The 18603-nt window shown below is 44.7% G+C and overlaps 1 protein-coding gene across 1 annotated transcript in view; it reads right to left on the reverse strand.

The window, feature by feature from the left end:
- Window positions 1–18603, reverse strand: part of LOC124617385 — a 1108641-nt gene that overhangs the window by 647655 nt on the left and 442383 nt on the right. The window lies entirely within an intron of this gene.

Consider the following 18603-nt stretch of genomic DNA (forward strand, 5'->3'; position numbering starts at 1 on the left):
TGATTCTAAGTTAACGTGAAGTACCCTATAGGCTTTCATGAGTGAGTCTGCGAGTCTCAAAATATGTGACATAAATGGCCGTATCTTTTGAGTGCATTAACTTAAGTTTTTTATACCTCCAAGGGACCATAGACCTTAATCCGTGACATAAACTTCAACTTCCTGAGAAACAAGTTTGTTGTTAACAGACGGGTAGGCAGACAGACAATCGGTTACCAAATGACAATTTTTTGTGTTAGAATTAAAACTTAACAATTTTGGAAGTTTTTCATGTAGTTGTACGTTGAAACCTTACTTGTTAAATTTCGTGATCCCAAGCCAACTAGAAGTACCATATAGGTTGTTTATACGTACCAAAATATTTGCCGGTCGCTGTGGCCGAGCGGTTCTAGGCGCTTCAGTCCGGAATCGCGTTGCTGCTACGGTCGCCGGTTCGAATCCTGCCTGGGGCGTGGATGTGTGTGATGTCCTTAAGTTATTTAGGTTTAAGTAGTTCTCAGACTAGGGGACTGATGACCTCAGATGTTAAGTCCCATAGTGCTTAAAGCCATTTGAACCATTCTGAACCAAAATATGTGACGTAAGTGGGCAAGGTTTCACAGACGTCAGTATGTGGCATACATTTTAACTTGAGATGTGTACCTGTTCCTGAGAAAAAGCGTTTTTAACAATCGGACAGACAGACAGACAGACGGACAACAAAGTGGGTTCCGTTTTTATCAAAAAATGGTTCAAATGGCTCTGAGCACTATGGGACTCAACTGCTGTGGTCATCAGTCCCCTAGAACTTAGAACTACTTAAACCTAACTAACGTAAGTACATCACACACACACACACACACACCCATGCCCGAGGCAGGATTCGAACCTGCGACCGTAGGAAGGGGAAACTTTATTGACATATTCCTGGGGTCAGATACATCACATGATCACACTGACAGAACCACAGGCACATAGACACAGGCAACAGAGCATGCACAATGTCGGCACTAGTACAGTGTATATCCACCTTTCGCAGCAATGCAGGCTGCTATTCTCCCATGGAGACGATCGTAGAGATGCTGGATGTAGTCCTGTGGAACGGCTTGCCATGCCATTTCCACCTGGCGCCTCAGTTGGACCAACGTTCGTGCTGGACGTGCAGACCGCGTGAGACGACGCTTCATCCAGTCCCAAACATGCTCAATGGGGGACAGATCCGGAGATCTTGCTGGCCAGGGTAGTTGACTTACACCTTCTAGAGCACGTTGGGTGGCACGGGATACATGCGGACGTGCATTGTCCTGTTCGAACAGCAAGTTCCCTTGCCGGTCTAGGAATGGTAGAACGATGGGTTCGATGACGGTTTGGATGTACCGTGCACTATTCAGTGTCCCCTCGACGATCACCAGTGGTGTACGGCCAGTGTAGGAGATCGCTCCCCACACCATGATGCCGGGTGTTGGCCCTGTGTGCCTCGGTCGTATGCAGTCCTGATTGTGGCGCTCACCTGCACGGCGCCAAACACGCATACGACCATCATTGGCACCAAGGCAGAAGCGACTCTCATCGCTGAAGACGACACGTCTCCATTCGTCCCTCCATTCACGCCTGTCGCGACACCACTGGAGGCGGGCTGCACGATGTTGGGGCGTGAGCGGAAGACGGCCTAACGGCGTGCGGGACCGTAGCCCAGTTTCATGGAGACAGTTGCGAATGGTCCTCGCCGATACCCCAGGAGCAACAGTGTCCCTAATTTGCTGGGAAGTGGCGGTGCGGTCCCCTACAGCACTGCATAGGATCCTACGGTCTTGGCGTGCATCCGTGCGTCGCTGCGGTCCGGTCCCAGGTCGACGGGCACGTGCACCTTCCGCCGACCACTGGCGACAACATCGATGTACTGTGGAGACCTCACGCCCCACGTGTTGAGCAATTCGGCGGTACGTCCACCCGGCCTCCCGCATGCCCACTATACCCCCTCGCTCAAAGTCCGTCAACTGCACACACGGTTCACGTCCACGCTGTTGCGGCATGCTACCAGTGTTAAAGACTGCGATGGAGCTCCGTATGCCACGGCAAACTGGCTGACACTGATGGCGGCGGTGCACAAATACTGCGCAGCTAGCGCCATTCGACGGCCAACACCGCGGTTCCTGGTGTGTCCGCTGTGCCGTGCGTGTGATCATTGCTTGTACAGCCCTCTCGCAGTGTCCGGAGCAAGTATGGTGGGTCTGACACACCGGTGTCAATGTGTTCTTTTTTCCATTTCCAGGAGTGTATGTACCGTTCCACTCCCGAACAGCGCGCGTGAAAAACATAAGCTTAAATCTTTCAATTCGAGCTCATATCTCTCTCATTTTATTACGATTGTCATTTCTTTCTGCTTTCCAGAAGAGCACAAAGCGTAGAGCAGGTAGTCCCTTTAGTAGACTTGTTCCCAATTAGACGCAATCTTGGTTCGCCTTCCACACGACATGATCGTTCCAATTTAATTCATTTTGTAAGTAAGAAACGCCTTTGTGTTACTGCAGCATGTTCTATTTGTTCCAGACGCGTTTCCCCTTTTCTTTAAGGCAACTTCAGTGGAATCTAGTTTTATATTGATGTGCGATACTGGCAGATTATAAAACAGTTTACATCTTTCCTTTTACTTAAATACGTGATTACTTACAGTTACATATATTTTCACTTTATAAACATTTTTCTTCATAATTTCCATGTTCTTTACGTTATTTGCTGTGTAGTACTGTTATTCTCCTGTCACTAGCTGTACATGTTTTACCTAATACTGTTATTTAAAGTTGTAACTACTGTGTGTTCACTTTGTCTCTTCCTATTTGACTTGTTTAATTTCCAACCTAAAGAAGTATATGTTGAAAACTAAAGTATGTGAGAATGTGCTTATGTTTCAGAAGTGAAATTATAGTGCGACCTCCAACATGTGACCAGATGAGACGAGACGTAGAAGCCAGCCAAGAACTCGCGTAACTGTAAATAATCACTTACGCACATACAAAATAAGACTTGAACAGTTTTATAATCTACCAGTATCGCATATCAAAACAAAACTGTGCCACTGTAGATTCCACTGAAGACGCCTTAAGGTGAATGGCAAAATGCGTCTGGGACAAAAAAAATTGCAACAAGAAAAAGGCGTTTTATGGTTTTTTTATTACAAAGCGAATATTTCTGTGCTTACTGTGGAGGATGGCCACGCAAGCAAACTTGTTGTCCCGATTTAAGTTGTTCGTAGTCGTAATGCGTAAGTATTTAGCCCTTAGATTTGGGTGTAATCGAAATTTAACGAATTCCTTTTAGTAATAACGTGGAAAGTTTCACACTTTTCACTGTTTAGAGTCAGTTGCCACTTTTCGCACCATACAGATATCTTGCCTAAATCATTTTCCAATTCGTTTTGAGCTTCTGATCACTTTACTAGTGGGTAAATGGTATCATCTGGAAATATTGTAAGTGGGCTACTCAGACTGTCTCCTAAACCGTTTATATATGTTAGAAGCAGCAGAGGGCCTGTAACACTTCCATGAGGAACGCCAGATATCACTTTTACTCGATGACTTTCCATCAATTATATACTATGAACTGTGGCCTTTCTGATAGGAAATCATCAATCCACTAGACAAAAGGGCAACACTTGGTCACAGAGACTGTTGAAATAAGCATCCTGGTTCATGTTTATGGTAACGTGAATGACTGGGGACAAGTCAAGCTACGAAGAAAACGTCAAAGATGCACCTCTGGCGTGCACTGCACCCTCCACGCACTGCGGGTTAAATCACCTTATTTCGTCGTCGGTGCACTCATTACCCTGTATCATATGAAAAAATGCCAAAATCGTGACTCATCAGACCTCATTACAAGCCTCCAGCCAGCTACTGTCCACTTTATATGCTCTATGCCCCACTTAAGCCGTGCAGCTGCATGTGCACTGTTACTTTTTCAAGGCACCCAATTGAAAATGCCCATTGCATACAGATCCATGTGCAATGTTCGCTCAGAAACAAGAGATGGACCAGCATACACTGGCAGCAGCAGTTCCTATCGTGTATAGAAGCAACTTTCGTTGGCAAAGTGTGACACCTTTCTCTGTTGACAAACGGTTAGTATCTCTTTACGACCGTTGTTCGTACATGTTACATGGCTGCGTGTCATACACCATCGCTTGTAGACACATTGTATAGGCCATGCTGAGAGCTTCTCTGTGCCTCATGTCACGTCTTCACATCACCAATCGTACTGCAGTGGCTGCGTAAAGCGACTAGCACAGGGGTGGCCAAGCATTCGGTTTGCAGGCCACGCCTCGGCACGAGTGCCGTAGCGCTCGGCCTCACTGCACATTTGCCCCACCACTACGGCTTGCTGTCTGAGCACAAGGAAGGGGAAGAGGGGAAAGCTGCGAACACACTGCATTTAAATAGCAGTGCAGCCACACAACATATGACTTGGTTTTATATTTCACATTTCGCAACAACATAGATCACGAACGAAACAAATTTTCAGTATTATTTAGTTACTTTTGGCCCACTGAAGGCATAATATAATTTTTATCTGGTACAATCTATTGGTGTACGGACAGATGCATACAGTTCAGATTTTCGCATTCAGATTGTCAAATAATCGTGACTGACTTACTTTCATAAACGAGAAGGTCTTTCACACAAATATATCATTCGAAATATTGTACGCCACGGGCCATTAAAATTGCTACACCACGAAGATGACGTGCTACACACGCGTAATTTAACTGACAGGAAGATGTTGCTGTGATATGCAAATGATTAAATTTACAGAGCATTTACACAACGTTGACGCCGATGGCGACACCTACAACGTGCTGACATGAGGAAACTTTCCAACCGATTTCTCGTACAAACAGCAGTTGACCGGCGTTGCCTAGTGAAACGTTGTTGTGATGCCTCGTGTAAGGAGGAGAAATGCGTACCGTCACGTTTCCGACTTTGATAAAGGTCGGATTGTAGCCTATCGCGATTGCGGTTTGCGTATCGCGACATTGCTGCTCGCGTTGGTCGAGATCAAGTGACTGCTAGCAGAATATGGAATCGGTGGGTTCAGGAAGGTAATACGGAACGCCGTGCAACGGCCTCGTATCACTAACAGTCGAGATGACAGGCATCTCATCCGCATGGCTGTAACGGATCGTGCAGCCACGTCTCGATCCCTGAGTCAACAGATGGGGACGTTTGCAAAACAACAACCATCTGCACGAACAGTTCGACGACGTTTGCAGCAGCATGGACTATCATGTCGGAGACCATGGCTGCGGTTACCCTTGACGCTGCATCACAGACAGGAGCGCCTGCGATGGTGTACTCAACGACGAACCTGGGTGCACGAATGGCAAAACGTCATTTTTTTTCGGATGAATCCAGGTTCTGTTTACAGCATCATGATGGTCGCATCCGTGTTTGGCGACATCGCGGTGAACGCACATTGGAAGCGTGTATTCGTCATCGCCATACTGGCGTATCACCCGGCGTGATGGTATGGGGTGCCATTGGTTACACGTGTCGGTCACCTCTTGTTCGCATTGACGGCACTTTGAAAAGTGGACGTTACATTTCAGATGTGTTACGACCCGTGGCTCTACCCTTCATTCGATCCCTCCGAAACCCTACATTTCCGCAGGGTAATGCACGACCGCATGTTGCAGGTCCTGTACGGGCCGTTCTGGATACAGAAAATGTTCGACTGCTGCCCTGGCCAGCACATTCTCCAGATATCTCACCAATTGAAAACGTCTGGTGAATGGTGGCCGAGCAACTGGCTCATCACAATACGCCAGTCACCACTCTTGATGAACTGTGGTATCGTGTTGAAGCTGCATGGGCAGCTGTACCTGTACACGCCATCCAAGCTCTGTTCGACTCAATGCCCAGGCGTATCAAGGTCAGAGGTGGTTGTTCTGGGTACTGATTTCTCAGGATCTATGCACCAAAAGTGCGTGAAAATGTAATCACATGTCCGTTCTAGTATAATATATTTGTCCAATGAATACCCGTTTATCATCTGTATTTCTTCTTGGTGTAGCAATTTTAATGGCCAGTAGTGTAACATGTTTGCAAGCTCATTATGGAGACACACAGAACAGCAACGTAGATGTACTGGACGATTTGAACGTAAAGGGATTTGCCATTGCAACAGGAATTACCTAGCAGTTCAATCAGTTACATCTGCACTTGTACAGGGTCGCTTTCAACTGAAATGACAAACGGTCTTGAAAAAGCTCGAAAAAAGATGTAAGTTGGCAGTGTCCTCACTACGCTTAAGAAACTATCCTTGTAAGTCTTTCAAGGCCACGGTAAGCTCCTTAAACTTCGTGTTTTCTTTAACGAACTGCATTTGTCAGAATGTATCCTTTCTATAGTACGATTGTGATATTAAATGCATCTCCATCAAATCAGATAGAACTTGTTCGTCAGCTTGTAATGTCTTACTGTGGGCAGTGTCCAATCGAGCCCACTAAAGATGCGAGGTCTGCAATCAATTTCGAGTGTTCTAATTTTCATTCCTATACTCCTTTTCTTTCATAAATTCTACAATTGCGAGTTTTAAATCGAAATCGAAATATCGTTCGCACTTAACAAAAGTACTTTGCAAAAATGTATGAAGTTTCTATTCTCTTTGCACCAATTCTGTCGAGACTGTGGCAACTGACAGTGGAATAATGCGAGCGACGTCATAAATTTTACTGTTCGTACCACCAATTTCTTCATGTGCTCCATGCCGGCAAGTTTAGCACCAAGTGTTTCTCGATGTACAGAATAATGAATTCCGTTTGTCGATCGTTGTGATTTTTTGCTGTGTACTCTAACATAAAATTGGTGAGAGGTAGAAATGGACACTGCAGGGGTGTTGAGTACTGTGACTGTTGAAGACCATAGGTCGTACATCAAGATCGAAACTTAACGTGGCAAAAACCCGACAAAAATCCGTAGTTCCTTAAGTGAAGTGTGTGGCTAGTTTACAGTGGACCGTTGTATAGTTTCACGAGGGGTTAATCGTTTTCGTGGTGGTCGAATGAGCACTGACGCCAATATAAAACCCGGAAGGTAAAAAACGTCAGCAGATGAACAAATGCTCTTGAAGAAGATCGCAGTGCGACTTGTGAGAAACTGTCTGAAGTCACAGAGATTCCCCAAAATCAGCATTCCGTATTCAGACAAATTATATGAAGAAGGGAAAAAGTTTCTGCGAGATAGAACCTTAGACTGCTGAAGAGAAGTAGAAACGCCTGGACATTGCAACCTTGCTGAAATGATTCGACCGTGAAGGTCAAGGAGTCTTGTGTCGAATTGTCGCTAGTGATGAAATATGCAGCCTTTGAACCGGAGTTGAAATCACAGTCAAGTGAGTGGAGAGCTTCAGTTTCTCTATGTCTAAAAAAATTTCGACGCGCTCATTGAAAATCAAGCAAATAATGATTTTTGCTGATGATCACCAAAGAATCATCATGACTGATAGAGTCCCACGCGGAACAAGTGTCACAACAGTGTATTATGGTAAATTCACGCAAGACCTACGCAGAAAAATGCACAAAATCCAACCTCAGTTGGTCGAGGCTGGGCCACTTATTCTCCACGACAGATCGAACATGAGTCCACCGGACTTGTTTCCACAGTCGAAAAAAACCTTTGCGTGGACGTCCTTATATTCTCTGGAAGACGTTTCTACTACCTTAAGCCGAGCCATTCGACAGGTAAACAGAAGTGGTGTCCTGGATGGAGTAATAGAACTTCCGAGACGTTGAAATTCAGTCGTAGAGAAGCAGTGAGACTGTACTGAATGACTAGATATTTAAGAAATTAATGAGCAGGTAAAAAAAAAAAAGTGAGCATTATCTATAAAATATTCCTCGTATATAAAGTCTCCATACTCTTCGTTCAGTTCCGTCGAAAACTGTTGCAACTGATAGTGGATGAATCAGGAATTTTACTATTCCTACCACCAATTTCTGCATGTGCTGCATACTGGCAAATTTAGCACAAAGTGTTTCTCGGTGTACGGAACAATTAACCCAGTCTCTCGATCGTTGTAGTGTTTTGCTACTTCACTGCCAAGTAAATCTTTAAATTCATTGTGCATGGTATCGTAATATCATTTCATAGCAAATACTTCAAGAAGAATATAATAATTCCAATCCCAAAGAAAGCAGGTGTTGACAGATGTGAAAACTACCGAACTATCAGTTTAATAAGTCACGGCTGCAAAATACTAACGCGAATTCTCTACAGACGAATGGAAAAACTAGAAGAAGCCGACCTTTGGGAAGATCAGTTTGGATTCCGTAGAAATATTGGAACACGTGAGGCAATACTGACCCTACGGCTTATCTTAGCAGCTAGCTTTAGGAAAGGCAAACCTACGTTTCTAGCATTTGTAGACTTACAGAAAGCCTTTGACAATGTTGACTGGAATACTCTCTTTCAAATTCTGGAGGTGGCAGGGGTAAAATACAGGGAGCGGAAGGCTATTTACAATTTGTACAAAAATCAGATGACAGTTATAAAAGTCGAGGGACATGAAAGGGAAGCAGTGGTTGGGAAGGGAGTGAGATAGGGTTCCAGCCTCCCCCGATGTTATTCAATCTTTATATTGAGCAAGCAGTGAAGGAAACAAAAGAAAAATTCGGAGTAGGTATTAAAATCCATGGAGAAGAAATAAAAACATTGAGGTTCGCCGATGACATTGTAATTCTGTCAGAGACAGCAAAGGACTTGGAAGAGCAGTTGAATGGAATAGACAGTGTCTTGAAAGGAGGATATAAAATCAACATCAACAAAAGCAAAACGAGGATAATAGAATGTAGTCGAATTAAGTCGGGTGATGCTGAGGGAATTAGATTAGGATATGAGACACTTAAAGTAGTAAAGGAGTTTTGCTATTTGGGGAGCAAAATAATTGATGATGATTGAAGTAGCGAGGATATAAAATGTAGACTGGCAATGGCAAGGAAAGCGTTTCTGAAGAAGAGAAATTTGTTAACAGCAAGTATAGATTTACGTGTCAGGAAGTCGTTTCTGAAAGTATTTGTATGGAGTGTAGCCATGTATGGAAGTGGAACATGGATGATAAATGGTTTGGACAAGAAGAGAATAGAAGCTTTCAAAATGTGGTGCTACAGAAGAATGCTGAAGATTAGATGTGTAGATCACATAACTAATGAGGAGGTATTGAATAGAATTGGGGAGAAGAGGAGTTTGTGGCACATCTTGACAAGAAGAAGGGATCGGTTGGTAAGGCATATTCTGAGGCATTAAGGGATCGCAAAGTTAGCATTGGAGGGTAAAAATCGTAGAGGGAGACGAAGAGATGAATACACTAAACAGATTCAGAAGGATGTAGGTTGCAGTAGGTACGGGGAGATGAAGAAGCTTGCACTGGATAGAGTAGCATGGAGAGCTGCATCAAACCAGTCTCAGGACTGAAGACCACGACAACAACAACAGAAAATTTGCGACTGCATAGCATATTTTGAGAATTTTCGTCCCCCTTTTCTGTCATTCCCAACCATTTTTAAAGGCTTCTGACGACAAATTGCAAGATGCGTCTTTTTGTGCAAACTACCACTGGAACTGTGACCACGAACGAGGGGTAAACAACACTGACACCGCGCTTCTGCTGAGCTAAAGAGAGTTGCGCCAAACGGAAAAAGCCACACTGCAGTATAAAATGGAATAGTCGCGCTGTACCGGGTGCTTCCGGGAAGGATCGAGTAAAGCCGAAGTAGGCTGAGCTTGTCCCGCACGCACGCGGCACTCACACCCCAGCTTGGCACGCCGTGGCCGGCCCAGCACCGGCTCATACAAAATGGCTCTGAGCACTATGCGACTTAATTTCTGAGGTCATCAGTCGCCTAGAACTTAGAACTAATTAAACCTAACTAACCTAAGGACATCACACACATCTATGCCCGAGGCAGGATTCGAACCTGCGACCGTAGCGGTCACGCGGTTCCAGACTGAAGCGCCTTTAACCGCACGGCCACACCGGCCGGCCGGCTCATACACACTACTTCACTGCCAAGACGGAACATCAGCGGTGGAGGGTCACATGACACAATCTAGAGTGCTCCAGAGCGACCTGGTAACTTATGTTTCGCCAGGTGAGCTTATTTTGACCCGAAATGTTTGGAACGCACTGAAGAGGCGCTTAGTACGCGTCAGAGCTTAGTTTAGTGGCAGAACGCGCAAACTAGACAGAGCTGTAGCGGCTGTTCGGCTCCTGAGAAGTACCCGCTGCTGCCAGGACGGCCTCAGACAGCTGCATTACTGGCCATTCACGACGAAACTGCGCGCCGACCTTCGCGACCGCCCCAGCGTCGCCGGTCGCGCCTCACGCGGCCAGCCTTTCACGCCCACGCCAGTTCCCAGCCTTCTGATCTACGACGTGTGCCCTCGTGCGGGGCTCGTGCTGCATTAGCGGCCCGTCACGTGACCGCGGCTATAATGGAGCAACGCAGCGCCCTCTGCTGCAACGCTAGGTCGCCCGCTCGCTCGCCGTTAGCAGTTACGTAAATCGGGCCGCAGCGCGCGACGCTGTAGTCCGTTCTAGTGAGGGCGTCTGCAGGGACTGCGACCTTAATGAGGCGACGGAGCGGGGAAAATGGCTCGCTTTCCAGCTTTCAGTGTCTCATCGCATCTACATATCTCTTCTAGTTCCACGATGTACACCTTTAGTTTACAATTGATATAACCAACACATTAAACACTCCAGAACGAATCTTTCGCTTCAATGAAAAGTGTATGCGGTTTTTAGGGTTCCGTACTATTATAGAAACACTTTGTCGTCCGTCTGTCGCTCGGTCCGCCTGTTACGAAAAAAATCAAATGGCTCTGAGCACTATGGGACTTAACATCTGTGGTCATCAGTCTCCTAGACTTAGAACTACCTAAACATAACTAACCTAAGGACAGCACACACATCCATCCGCGAGGCAGGATTCGAACCTGCGACCGTAGCGGTCGCGCGGTTCCAGATTGAAGCGCCTAGAACCGCACGGCCACACAGGCCGGCCCGCCTGTTAAGAGCCCTTCTTCTCAGCAACGAAATGACGTATGAAGCTGAATTTTATACGAAGGTGATATCAAAAATTTAAACTTTTTAAGTCAAGTGAATCCAAAGATACGGCAGTTTATGTCGCAAGTTTTCATACTCGCAAACTTACCCATCAAACCTATAGTTTACTTCCCGTTGACCTACAGTAACGAAATTGGTCAAAAAGCAAGGTTTCACGGTACTAATTATATGATACGAAAATTTTTTGTCGTTTTTTCTTCATCTGTCTCTCTGTTAGACTGTTATGACCCCTTTCCTCCCCTAAGGGGTACGCGTATCCAGTTCAAATTTACGTTACGTACTAGGGTATACGGCCCCTTGGCAGTGTCAAAAATTTAAGCTTCTAAATCAATGAAATGAGAATATAAGACCATTTATGTCACAAATTTTGATACTCCCAAACTAACAATCAGAACCAATAGGGCGCTTCCCGTTGACCTAAAATCAAGAAATTTTGGCAAGAAGCAACTTTCAGAGTACAAGTAAAAGGAAAAAAGAAGTCAATAGTTTATAATTACGTGTCACGAAAAAGACCCCTTTTCCTCAGGAACGGTTAGACGCATCAAGTAGAAATTTATGTCACATTCTACACTAAAGGCCATTAAAATTGCTATACCAAGAAGAAATGCAGATGATAAACGGGTATTCATTGGACAAATATATTATACTAGAACTGACATCTGATTACATTTTCACGTAATTTGGGTGCATAGATCCTGAGAAATCAGTACCCAGAACAATCACCTCTGGCCGTAAGAACGGCCTTGATACGCCTGGGCATTGAGTCAATCAGAGCTTGGATGGCGTGTACAGGTACAGCTGCCCATGCAGCCTCAACACGATACCACAGTTCATCAAGAGTAGTGACTGGCGTATTGTGACGAGCCAGTTGCTCGGCCACCATTGACCAGACGTTTTCAGTTGGCGAGAGATCTGGAGAATGTACCTGCCAGAGCAGTAGTCGAACATTTTCTGTATTCAGAAATGCCCGTACAGGACCTGCAACATGCGGTCTTGCATTATCCTGCTGAAATGTAGGGTTTGGAAGGGATCGAATGAAGGGTAGGGCCACGGGTCGTAACACTTCTGAAATGTAAAGTCCACTGTTCAAAAGTGCCGTCAATGCGAACAAGAGGTGACCGAGACGAGTAACCAATGGCACCCCATACCATCATGCCGGGTGATACGCCAGTGTGGCGATGACGAATACACGCTTCCAATGTGCGTTCACCGCGATGTCGCCAAACACGGATGCGACCATCATGATGCTGTAAACAGAACCTGGATTCATCCGAAAAAATTACGTTTCGCAATTCGTGCACCTAGGTTCGTCGTTGAGTACACCATCGCAGGCGCTCTTGTCTGTGATGCAGCGTCAAGGGTAACCGCAGCCATGGTCTCAGAGCTGATAGTCCATGCTGCTGCAAACGTCGTAGAACTGTTCGTGCAGATGGTTGTTGTCTTGCAAACGTCCCCATCTGTTGACTCAGGGATCGAGACGTGGCTGCACGATCTGTTACAACCATGCAGATAAGATGCCTCTCATCTCGACTGCTAGTGATACGAGGCCGTTGGGACCCAGCACGGCGTTCCGTGTTACTCTCATGAACCCAACCATTCCATGTTCTGCTAACAGTCATTGGATTTCGACCAACGCGAGCAGCAATGTCGCGATGCGATAAACCGCAATCGCGATAGGCTATAATCCGACCTTTATCAAAGTCGGAAATGTGATGGTACGCATTTCTCCTCCTTACACGAGGTACCACAATAACGCTTCACCAGGCAACGCCGATCAACTGTTTGTGTATGAGAAATCTGTTGGAAACTTTCCTCATGTCAGTACGTTGTAGGTGTCGCCACCGGCGCCAACCTTGTGTGAATGGTCTGAAAAGCTAATCATTTGCATATCACAGCATCTTCTTCCTGTCGGTTAAATTTCGCGTCTGTAGCACGTCATCTTCGTGGTGTAGCAATTTTAATGGCCAGTAGTATACAATCCATGGCCCCTTGGTGGTGCAAAAAATTTGAGCTTCTACGTCAAATCAAGAGATAAGGCCATTAACGTAACACATTTTGATATCGTGCCAGCGTCGGTATCGATAAGAGGCAAGAATCTTCGAAATCCTCGATTCTCGCTATGTATTAACTGTCTATATACATAATTAAGTTTGTACGGAACTCTCGGCGCGCTAATCCTACTCGCAATTATCGGGATATTTTGAAACTTTCTGGCGGAGTAAAACTGTGTACCGTACAAGGACTTCGTCTTTACTGGACAATGATCTTAACTAAGCTAACCATGCATGGCTCACGATACACCTTCACGGCTTCGACACCACCTGTCCTATTTTCGCAAGTCCGGGGAAGCCTTCATTCATGCCTTCCTGTCACAATCCGGGACAAGAAGTCCTCTCCCTCAGCTTCAAAACATTGCAACAAATCAAGAGAAATGTCTTTTCTGTGCGATTTGTGATCCACCGTTAGACACCAAGTGACCCACCTTGCACACACTTTTGAATATCCAAGAGTGCGGATAATTGCATCCACACTTCCTTTGCTGATTGTCGCTGCAGCTTGTCAGGTGTGAAAGCCGTGGATGGACCGCTGTAAATCGTGGAACTCCGCCAAACCGTCTTCTGATGACCTCATCCTCCGTGTCCAGCGACTAACTGTACTTGTGTCGACAGCAGATGCTCCGTAGACTTTGTACAAGCGTTTGTGAATATTCCCCACAGTTTCTTTCTGTGCAGTGAGAAATTCAATTGCGACACGTTGTTTGTAGCGTACATCACCTGCAAACGTCATTTTGAAACTGAATTGCAGCTACGTTATCTGTTAGAAGTGACGGAAACTTGGCGCGCTCACTCAGGAGACTTCAAATAGTACATAGTAACGTTTCGCATGCGTAGCATTCTTTTCGGCTGAGAAAAAAATGCGGTGTATTAATGTCTGGGCAACCCTCGTACATAGAGTACAAGATGTTTACCTAAGTGATCTGAATGTTTTGTGATAGATAATACTATCTGTGGTGTATAGAGTACAAGATGTTTATCAAACTCATCTGAATCAATTGTCATACAGTAAGTTTACTTCTACGATGTAGCTCTTAGATTTTCATATACATTGTGTGATCAAAAATATCCGGACACCCCGAAAAACATAACTTTTTCATTGTAAGACGTATGCGCTGCCGACAATAGGCAAGGCATAGGAGAGTCTCTTACCGGAGAGCAGTATGTAGTTAGTTGTTGCTTGTCGCTAGTCGGCACGGAGATTATAAATGGGAGCCAAATTTTGTTCAGAAGTAACATTCAATTATTAATATTTCTGTGGGAAGGTTACATCATATTAGGCGTATTGTGCTGCCACCTACAGCCAGGTACCCCATATCAGAGACCTCAGTAGTCGTTAGACATCGTGAGAGATGAGAATGGGGCGCTCTGCACCCCTTGGTCCACTGTTTCCGATGTGATAGTGAAGTGGAAACGTGAAGGGGCACGTACAGCACAAAAGCGTACAGGCCGACGTCGTCTGTTGACTGACAGAGACCGCCGACAGTTGAAGAGGGTCGTAATGTGTAATAGGCAGACATCTATCCCGACAGGAATTCCACACAGGAATTCCACAATGCATCGGGATCCACTGCAAGTACTATGACAGTTAGGCAGGAGGTGAGAAAACTTGGATTTAACGGTCGAGCGGCTGCTCATAAGCCACACATCACGCCAGTAAATGCGAAACGACGCCTCGCTTAGTGTAAGGAGCGTAAACATTGGACGATTGAACAGAGGAAAAACGTTGTGTGACAAATCAAGGTACACAATGTGGCGATCAGATGCCAAGGTGTGGGTATGGCGAATTCCCGGTGAACGCCATCTGCCAGCGTTTGTAGTGCCAACAGTAAAATTCCGAGGCAGTAGTGTTACGGCGTGGTCGTGTTTTTCATGGAGGGGGCTTGCACCCCTTGTTATTTTGCGTGGTACTATCACAGCACAGGCCTGCATTGGTGTTTTAAGCACCTTACTTCCCACTATTGAAGAGCAATTCGGGGATGGCCATTGCATCTTTGAACACGATCGAGCACATGCTCATAATACACGGCCTGTGGCGGAGTGGTTACACGACAATAACATCCCTGTAATGGACTGGCCTGCAAAGAGTCCTGACGTGAATCCCATTGAAGACCTTTGGGATGTTTTGGAACGCCGGCTTCGTGCCAGACCTCACCGACACACATCGATACCTCTCCTCTCGGTGAAGAATGGGCTACCATTCCCCAAGAGACCTTCCAGCACCTGATTGAAAGTGTGTCTGCGACAGTGGAAGCTGTCATCAAGGCTAAGGGTGGGCCAACACCATATTGAATTCCAGCGTTACCGCTGGAGGGCAGCACGAATTTGTAAGTCTTTTCAGCCAGTTGCCCGAATTCTTTGGATCACATAGTGTATTTAGAGCTAAGGACATAAATACCATTCTCAGGTCATGAGCTTAATTCACAAAGAACCATTAATGCGAAGTGTCTGTTGAATATGCGCCTCATCCCGTAATTATTGTCAAACGTTTCAGCAGAGTGAAAACAAAGACTCCCTAGAAATTGAACAACGGCTTTCTGTCCTAATGTGCATGCCCGAACGAAGGCCAGGAAATGGAGAAATAGGGTATCAAATTAACCAGTTAATTAAGAAAAACTCAATTAATGAATCGAGGAAAAAATTGAAGTATTTCATGCACAGCAGCCACTAGAAATGACACGTCAAAACATTCATTTCTTCAAGGTCTAACTATTTTGTGCACAACAGGTTACAGTAGCCTAAAAATTGTGGAGCTATTTCTTTCATGTTGAAAAAATAAATATCAAATTAAGCATGATCTGAAACTTTTCTGCTTTCTGAACAAAACACGAAAATAAAAAAGGAAAAAATAAAATTGATAAAAGAAATATTTGACGCGCCTAATTTGCTGTAAATGTTTTATAGCTTCATTCAACGGCGCATCATATGTTTCTCTAATCTTTTTTTGTTTCCTTCTTTTGGAGAAATCGTTTCACAATACAGGGTGATTCAAAAAGAATACCACAACTTTAAAAATGTGTATTTAATGAAAGAAACATAATATAACCTTCTGTTATACATGATTACAAAGAGTATTTAAAAAGGTTTTTTTTTCACTCAAAAACAAGTTCAGGGATGTTCAATATGGCCCGCTCCAGACACACGAGCAATATCAACCCGATACTCCAACTCGTTCCACACTCTCTGTAGCATATCAGGCGTAACAGTTTGGATAGCTGCTGTTATTTCTCGTTTCAAATCATCAATGGTGGCTGGGAGAGGTGGCCGAAACACCATATCCTTAACATACCCCCATAAGAAAAAATCGCAGCGGGTAAGGTCAGGGCTTCTTGGAGGCCAGTGATGAAGTGCTCTGTCACGGGCTGCCTGGCGGCCGATCCATCGCCTCGGGTAGTTGACGTTCAGGTAGTTACGGACAGATAAGTGCCAATGTGGTGGCGCTCCATCCTGCTGAAATATGATTTGTTGTGCTTCTTGTTCGAGCTGAGGGAACAGCCAATTCTCTAACATCTCCAGATACTGTAGTCCAGTTACAGTAGCACCTTCGAGGAAAAAGGGACCAAAAACTTTATTGGCTGAAATGGCACAGAAAACGTTCACCTTAGGCGAGTCACGTTCATACTGAGTTGTTTCCCGCGGATTCTCAGTGCCCCATATACAGACATTGTGACGGTTGACTTTCCCGTTAGTGTGGAAAGTTGCTTCATCACTAAACACAATCTTTGAAACGAAAGATTCATCTGTTTGAATTTGAGCAAGGATAAAATCACAGCGCCTCAAGCGAACAAATGTACAACTAAATGAAACTTTATAGCTCCCTTAATTCGCCGACAGATAGTGCTTAGCTCTGCCTTTTGTCGTTGCAGAGTTTTAAATTCCTAAAGTTGTGGTATTCTTTTTGAATCACCCTGTACATTTGACCAATTTTGTTACTTTTTTTTTCGGAGAGTCATACATTGCCAAGGTTGTTTCGATTATGCCGCAGAAGTTTCGCTGAGAAGCCCTTACACATCCTCCATACAGTCCCGATCTCTCCCCAGCGATTTCCTTATTTTTGGAGTCCTAAAGAAAGACATTCGTGGCCGATAATTTGTTCAGAAGAAGAAGTGCACGCCTGGGTTCAATCATGGTTCCATAGGCAACCGCAAACATTTTTCCATGAAGGAAAAAAAAAAAAGGTTCAAATGGTTCTGAGCACTATGGGACTTAACTTCTGGGGTCATCAGTTCCCTAGAACTTAGAACTACTTAAACCTAACTAACCTAAGGACATCACACACATCCATGCCTGAGGCAGGATTCGAACCTGCGACCGTAGCGGTCGCGCGGTTCCAGGCTGAAGCGCCTAGTACCGCTCGGTCACATCGGCCGGCGAAGGCATTGACCGTCTTGTCTCACAGTGGGATAAATGGATTAACAGTTATGGAGATAAATTTTGAAATAACTTAAATGTTTATTTCGCAGTACACTATATAAATTTTTTGTCTTTAAAAAGAAAGGGTTACATTATCGGTTTCAACGAACTACGTCGTCATTTTCAAATGCAAAACATCATTTGGAGAATATATAATGGGAATTATGACCATACAGCCGCCAAAAATCACGAGAAAAGAATGAGGCCAGGCAACAGGGGCAATGGTGGCACAACCAGGTCACTATAATTTATGTCTATGCTTGCCCAAACGTCCATTATACATTAGGACATGGAATGAACGTTTGGGGAAGTATAGATACAAATTATAGTGACCTGGTTGTGCCAACATTGCCTCTGTTGCCTGGTCTCATTTCTTTCTTGTAATTTTTGTCGGATGTGTGGTCATAATTCCCATTATATATTCTCCAACTGATGTTTTACATTTGAAAATGACGACGTAGTTCGTTGAAACCGGTAATGTAACGCTTTCTTTTTTAAAGAAAAAATTTTATATACTGTGATTGTGGCTTCACTATTGTAGTGTCGCCGCGTGGGATTGGCCGAGCGGTCTAAGGCGCTGCAGTCATGGACTGTGCGGCTGGTCCCGGCGGAGGTTCGAGTCCTCCCTCGGGCATGGGTGTGTGTGTGTTTGTCCTTAGGATGATTTAGGTTAAGTAGTGTGTAAGCTTAGGGACTGATGACCTTAGCAGTTAAGTCCCATAAAATTTCAGACACACATTTATTGTAGTGTCAAATAAACATGTAAGTTATATTTTAGTCACGCTCCTTCTTACAATCATGTGAGAACATAGAATTTTGAAATAATAAACAGTTTACATACCTTTCTCAATAAGTCTCTCTTTCACTTTTGACTGCGCCTGTTACGTGACATACAAGAAGATTAAACTTACACGACAAAAGTGTGATGTGAACTACTGCTTTGTCTCTAATCTTATATTAACCTATCCTTGAATTATTCCCTTTGTGATTACATTTCTGTTATTAACTGGTGATGGTTAATTAGATGTTTCGTTTTTAACAT

This window comes from Schistocerca americana, chromosome 1, assembly GCF_021461395.2.
Source record: "Schistocerca americana isolate TAMUIC-IGC-003095 chromosome 1, iqSchAmer2.1, whole genome shotgun sequence".
NCBI classification, from domain to species: Eukaryota; Metazoa; Arthropoda; class Insecta; order Orthoptera; family Acrididae; genus Schistocerca; species Schistocerca americana.